Source organism: Pseudophryne corroboree, chromosome 2 (genome assembly GCF_028390025.1).
Source record: "Pseudophryne corroboree isolate aPseCor3 chromosome 2, aPseCor3.hap2, whole genome shotgun sequence".
NCBI classification, from domain to species: Eukaryota; Metazoa; Chordata; class Amphibia; order Anura; family Myobatrachidae; genus Pseudophryne; species Pseudophryne corroboree.
Genome location: NC_086445.1, coordinates 908,580,211 through 908,586,210, shown reverse-complemented (window position 1 = coordinate 908,586,210; position 6,000 = coordinate 908,580,211).

Genomic DNA, 6,000 nt, shown 5'->3' with positions numbered 1-6,000 from the left:
GCCCTAGGGGGTGACATCCCTATTACAGGCAATTTGCTCCGCCTCCACATCATTTTCCTCCTCATACATGTCGACACAAACGTACCGACACACAGCACACACACAGGGAATGCTCTGATAGAGGACAGGACCCCACTAGCCCTTTGGGGAGACAGAGGGAGAGTTTGCCAGCACACACCAGAGCGCTATATATATACAGGGATAACCTTATATAAGTGTTTTTCCCCTTATAGCTGCTGTATTGTTAATACTGCGCCTAATTAGTGCCCCCCTCTCTTTTTTAACCCTTTCTGTAGTGTAGTGACTGCAGGGGAGAGCCAGGGGAGCTTCCCTCCAACGGAGCTGTGAGGGAAAATGGCGCCAGTGTGCTGAGGAGATAGGCTCCGCCCCTTTTTCGCTGACTTTTCTCCTGCTTTTTTATTGATTCTGGCAGGGGTTAAAATTCATCCATATAGCCCTGGGGGCTATATGTGATGTATTTTCGCCAGCCAAGGTGTTTTTATTGCTGCTCAGGGCGCCCCCCCCCCTAGCGCCCTGCACCCTCAGTGACCGAAGTGTGAAGTGTGCTGAGGAGCAATGGCGCACAGCTGCAGTGCTGTGCGCTACCTTGGTGAAGACAGGATGTCTTCTGCCGCCGATTTTCCGGACCTCTTCTTGCTTCTGGCTCTGTAAGGGGGCCGGCGGCGCGGCTCTGGGACCGGACTCCATGGCTGGGCCTGTGTTCGATCCCTCTGGAGCTAATTGTGTCCAGTAGCCTAAGAAGCCCAATCCACTCTGCACGCAGGTGAGTTCGCTTCTTCTCCCCTTAGTCCCTCGATGCAGTGAGCCTGTTGCCAGCAGGTCTCACTGAAAATAAAAAACCTAAAACTAAACTTTTCACTAAGCAGCTCAGGAGAGCCACCTAGTGTGCACCCTTCTCGTTCGGGCACAAAAATCTAACTGAGGCTTGGAGGAGGGTCATAGGGGGAGGAGCCAGTGCACACCAGGTAGTCCTAAAGCTTTACTCTTGTGCCCAGTCTCCTGCGGAGCCACTATTCCCCATGGTCCTTACGGAGCCCCAGCATCCACTAGGACGTCAGAGAAAGTATGATGAACGCGTATGGAGGAGAGGAGGAAAGTGCTATGTATCACAAGCGACCTATTGGGACATTGCCGGTTACCATGATTACAGAGACGACGTATGGGGGGCGTGGACGGAGGTCCGGTCACCATGGAGACCAATGGGACACAGTGGCATACGTCAATACGTCCAGTTACCAGGACTACCTATGCGACAGACTGAGGACGTGGACGGAGGTTTGGTCGTCATGGTAACAAGCGTGGAAGGAGATCCGGTTACCATGACGACTGACAGGCCAGTAAGGTATAGAGAACGGGGCATTGATTCAGCTCGGCCAGGCGCAGAGCCCGATGCTGGTTGCTTAAATATGGGGGAACCCCTGTCATTTTTTTTCCCATATTTCTGCAACCAGGATCGGCTCAAAGAGCCCGAGGCTGGTTATGCTTAGGAGGGGGGACCCCACGCAATTTTTTTTGAAAAAATAAGCACTTTCCCACCCCTTCCCACTGATATACATGCACGGATCTCATGGATCCGTGCATGCCTATCCAATCACGAATAAAAAAAAAAGGTCTGTTTTTTTTTAGCACTTTTTTACGAGTTGTAATTTTTCACGGCAGTGTTTTTTTTTTTTTTGCTTTGCACTTCTTAGTAAATGACCGAGATTCATACTTAAACAGCCGCGTTTTGACCGATGGTGTATTCATTCGTAATTTTTTACTTGGACTTGCAAAAAATTACGAATGCCCTCATCTCTGCCGTGATTAGTGTTTAGTAAATTACCGAGATGACACTTTGATGAAAAAACGGCATCTCGGTCAAAATCGGGAGCTTAGTAAATTTCCCCCAGTGACTAAGGATCTGGCTATCCCTGTTAAAGTGATTTGCACATTCCAACTCTGGAAGGACTACATGTTTCTTGGCTGGTATTAACCAGAATATTTGATGGGCTAATTCTCTGCATGATAGGTGACTACGTTATAGTACCTATTCCTACATGCATAAACCCACCTGTACTCATCTGAGGATTACAAGTATTTATCAAGTGAATAATTCGCTACTTAGCGTATCACTGGCCTTATATGTTTATTGTTGTATGTGGTTGTTTTGTTTGTATTTAGTATACCGGTATTAGGATCACTAAGTTATTATTTTAATATTTGACCTATTGCTATCAGTGAGGATCTCTCCAATAGGGTCCACTGTTTAAACTTTTATTCTGTGCTAGTTAAATAAAATATTATTTTATTTTGAAATCACATTGGTGTTAGAGTGATTTTTATCTTCACGAGTAGTTACTACCATTAACCATCAAGTATACACCTGATAACGTTAGCGCTGGGAGACATCCTTTTTCTCTTTGCACTTTTGTGAGGATAGTGGAAATCCTCATTTCTCCTCCATAGCAGCTTAAGTTTATCAGGTGAGGCATATCAGCGCAGTCCTCCACTCCTTGTTTTTGGCTCGTAAAACACACAATGTGTTTACCCAGTAGCGCTGTAATACTATTATTTGCTGCCAATTATGTGCCCCCCCCCCCCCTCTTCTCTGAAACCCCCTTTCACCATGGATAAGCAGGGGAGAGTGCGGGGTGCTTCCTCTCAGCTGTGCTGTGGAGAAAATGGCGCTGGTGAGTGCTGAGGGAGAAGCCCCGCCCCCTCGGCGGCGGGCTTCTGTCCCGCTTAAATATAATAAAAACTGGCGGGGGCACTTTATATATACAGTGCCTAGCTGTATATATATCTCTTTTGCCAGAAATGAGGTTTATATTGCTGCCCAGTGCGCCCCCCCTGTGCCCTGCACCCTTACAGTGACTGCCGTGTGTGAGGTGTGTGGGAGCAATGGCGCACAGCTGCACTGCTGTGCGTTACCTCAGTAAAGATCATGAAGTCTTCTGCCGCCTCTGAAGTCTTCTTTTCTTCTCATACTCACCCGGCTTCTATCTTCCGGCTCTGTGAGGAGGACGGCGGCGCGGCTCCGGGACGAACTCCAGGGTGAGACCTGTGTGCTGACTCCCTCTGGAGCTAATGGTGTCCAGTAGCCTAAGAAGCAGAGCCTTGAAACTCACAGAAGTAGGTCTGCTTCTCTCCCCTCAGTCCCTCGATGCAGGGAGTCTGTTGCCAGCAGGATCCCTGAAAATAAAAAACCTAACAAATATACTTTCTGTCAGAAAGTTCAGGAGAGCTCTCTGAAAAGCACCCAGTCTCCACTGGGCACAGTATCAAACTGAGGTCTGGAGGAGGGGCATAGAGGGAGGAGCCAGTGCACACCAGATCTAAAGTCTTTCTTAAAGTGCCCATGTCTCCTGCGGAGCCTGTCTATCCCCATGGCCCTTACGGAGTCCCCAGCATCCTCTAGGATGTAAGAGAAATGGGGATTTAATGTATCAAGGGCATTGTGGTGTATGGCATTATATATATATATATATATATATATATATATTTATTTATTTTTCCTGTGGTGATCGTGATCTGTTGGTGCAAGGTCAAAAATAAGAATTTACTCACCGGTAATTCAATTTCTCGTAGTCCGTAGTGGAAGCTGGGAACTCCGTAAGGACCATGGGGAATAGACGGGCTCCGCAGGAGACTGGGCACTCTAAGAAAGAATTAGGACTACTGGTGTGCACTGGCTCCTCCCTCTATGCCCCTCCTCCAGACCTCAGTTAGGGAAACTGTGCCCGGAAGAGCTGACACAACAAGGAAATGATTTGGAATCCTGGGTAAGACTCATACCAGCCACACCAATCACACCGTACAACTCGTGATACTATACCCAGTTAACAGTATGAATAACAACTGAGCCTCACTAACAGATGGCTCATAACAATAACCCTTTAGTTAGGCAATAACTATATACAAGTATTGCAGACAATCCGCACTTGGGATGGGCGCCCAGCATCCACTACGGACTACGAGAAATAGAATTACCGGTGAGTAAATTCTTATTTTCTCTGACGTCCTAGTGGATGCTGGGAACTCCGTAAGGACCATGGGGATTATACCAAAGCTCCCAAACGGGCGGGAGAGTGCGGATGACTCTGCAGCACCGAATGAGCAAACTCAAGGTCCTCCTCAGCCAGGGTATCAAACTTGTAGAATTTTGCAAACGTGTTTGATCCCGACCAGGTAGCAGCTCGGCAAAGTTGTAAAGCCGAGACCCCTCGGGCAGCCGCCCAAGAAGAGCCCACCTTCCTCGTGGAATGGGCTTTTACTGATTTAGGATGCGGCAGTCCAGCCGCAGAATGTGCAAGTTGAATCGTGGAGCAGATCCAGTGAGCAATAGTCTGCTTAGAAGCAGGAGCACCCAGCTTGTTGGGTGCATGCAGGATAAACAGCGAGTCAGTCTTTCTGACTCTAGCCTTCCTGGAAACATAGATTTTCAGGGCCCGGACTACGTCCAGCAACTTGGAGGCCTCCAAGTCCCGAGTAGCCGCAGGCATCACAATAGGTTGGTTCAAATGAAACGCTGATACCACCTTAGGGAGAAATTGGGAACGCGTCCTTAATTCTGCTCTGTCCATATGGAAGATCAGATAGGGGCTTTTACAGGCCAATTCTGACACCCGCCTAGCCGAAGCCAAGGCCAAAAGCATGACCACCTTCCACGTGAGATATTTTAATTCCACGGTCTGAAGTGGCTCAAACCAATGTGATTTTAGGAAATCCAACACAACGTTGAGATCCCAAGGTGCCACTGGGGGCACAAAAGGGGGCTGAATATGCAGCACTCCCTTAACAAACGTCTGAACTTCAGGTAGTGAAGCCAGTTCTTTTTGAAAGAAAATAGACAGGGCCGAAATCTGGACTTTAATGGAACCCAATTTTAGGCCCATAGTCACTCCTGACTGTAGGAAGTGCAGAAATCGACCCAGCTGAAATTCTTCTGTGGGGGCCTTCATAGCCTCACACCAAGCAACATATTTTCGCCATATGCGGTGATAATGCTTTGCTGTCACATCTTTCCTAGCTTTTATCAGCGTAGGAATGACTTCAACCGGAATGCCCTTTTCCATCAGGATCCGGCGTTCAACCGCCATGCCGTCAAACGCAGCCGCGGTAAGTCTTGGAACAGACAGGGCCCCTGCTGTAGCAGGTCCTGTCTGAGAGGCAGAGGCCAAGGGTCCTCTGAGATCATTTCTTGCAGTTCCGGGTACCAAGTCCTTCTTGTCACAACTGAGGGCCTGAGCTGACGGGAGGCAGCCTCAGTTGTAGGGGCTGAGATGTAACGGAACCTGGGAGGTTGTATCAGACCCCTCGACATGTAAGTAACATGTAGAATAACTGCCCGAAGGCGTGACCACGACAACCAGGATAAAAGTCAATGATGTTTATTATGACAAACTCCGTAACACAGCAGCAGTAAAAGGAAACATAAAAGTCAACAGAGGATAAATACAATTCCTGGGTACTACAGGGTGGCAAGGGCCACAGGCACTGGTAGTGTGAGACAGTTCTTATAATCTTCTAGTTGGAAAGTCCTTACCAGGCCTGACTGTAGCAATGGAGAGAACCCAGGATCGTACCAGCTGATGTTCCAGGAAAGGCTGGGCTGCTGAAGGTAAAACGGCTGCTGTGGATACTGGCTGGAACCAGACTGTTGTTGGTACGGAGTGGATACTGGCTGGAACCAGTTAAATAATAAACGAACTTGAGAGCGATGAAATAATAATGAAGTTTGGAGTTTGAGAGCGGTGAAATAATAATACCGGTGGAGAGTGGTAAACTGCAGAAAAGGACACCGGCCCTTTAAGAGAAGCTATACACTGCTGGAAGCTGGGCTGGAAGCAGGTGATTGTTTGAGAGCGGTGAAATAATAATACCGGTGGAGAGTGGTAAACTGCAGAAAGGACACCGGCCCTTTAAGAGAAGCTGTACACTGCTGGAAGCTGGGCTGGAAGCAGGTGATTGTTGTAGCTGGAAACAGGTGAGTCCAGAATG